Here is a 1,155-nt window from a genome sequence, read left to right as displayed (position 1 = left end):
TACAATGAAATCTAATAGTCTCCACCCCCCCATGCTCCGCCCCCATTTTCTGACTTCTGTTTGCTCAAAATTGGTAGGGTTTTGTTATTCTTGTTGTTGATGGTGATGATGTTTGTTTGTTTGTTTGTTTGTTTTCCAGTCATGCAAATCACCAGCATTTATTTCCTGGGCCTAAGTATCAGCCTCTTGGTACAAAGGGCAAAGAACTGGTCAGTTCGTTTTGAGTCCAAATCCTTTCCCAAAACTGGATCTATGAGGCTCTGCAAGGGAGCTTAGAGCTGCATAGATCATCAGAACTGAGCTTAAAATGGCCTTCAAAACAAACCAAAAATCAAAGACAAAACAGAAAAAGTGATTGTCTGCTCCCCTTCACTGTTGAAAATGCTATGTTTTTCAAAAATGTAGAAGAGGCTTTTAAAAGGGACTAGGAAGATCTTCCCAACAGATGTCTGTCCAGAGGGGATGCATGGTGACCAGACATCCCTGCCCCGGTGGTGGGTGTTCACCTAGCTAGAGGCTGAATAAATAACTCCTCAGGATGATAGTGCCTTCGCAGAGTACCTGGGCGCTGTGGGGAGGTAGGGAAGAGCGGAGCTTGTGGTGTGAGTGGAGGACTGGGCCACAGGGGCCTCCATGAGTCTCTCAGTCATCCTGACTGGCCAGGGCTCCAGTCCAGGAGATGTATTACAGCAAGTCTCTTCCAGCCTCCAGGACCATAGGTAGGCTCAGAACTACTCACTGTTCTAGGGCCGGCTGCTGCCTTCCTTGTCTGGGGTATTTCCCTCTGCCTGTCCTTGTGCCCTCTTGAGTGCGAGCCTGCCCGTGTCTCCAGCTAGCTTCTGCACACTCACGGCCTCCGAGTCACCCTGGCTGTCAAGGACTGCATTCCGATGGCCTGTCCAATCGCAGGAGATGAAGTCCAAGAAGGAGCAGTCAACTTCCATCATGCCTGTCGCATCGCTCCTCGGGCCTAGTTTAATTTCGTTTTCCTGTTTGCATGTTTTCAGATTTTTCACTCTTCCTTAGCCAGTGTAGAAAGTCTACATCCTCAAAGCGCCGGCTGCCGGTGTGAGTGCCTCCCCAGGGCTGCCTGGCGACCGCTGGCCGCCACCAAGCCTCAAAATTTTTTCTATTGCGTGCCTTTATTGTTGAGCC

The 1,155-nt window shown here is 49.8% G+C and overlaps 1 pseudogene; it reads right to left on the bottom strand.

The window, feature by feature from the left end:
• Window positions 1-743: 743 nt before the first annotated feature.
• Window positions 744-947, bottom strand: LOC134479283 (cAMP-dependent protein kinase inhibitor gamma-like; annotated as a pseudogene).
• Window positions 948-1,155: the final 208 nt, after the last annotated feature.

The sequence above is a fragment of the Rattus norvegicus genome, chromosome 6 (genome assembly GCF_021556685.1).
Source record: "Rattus norvegicus strain SHRSP/BbbUtx chromosome 6, alternate assembly SHRSP_T2T, whole genome shotgun sequence".
Classification (NCBI taxonomy): domain Eukaryota; kingdom Metazoa; phylum Chordata; class Mammalia; order Rodentia; family Muridae; genus Rattus; species Rattus norvegicus.
The sequence above is the reverse complement of the archived record's forward strand: the minus strand, read 5'-3'. Positions and strand labels throughout refer to the sequence as shown.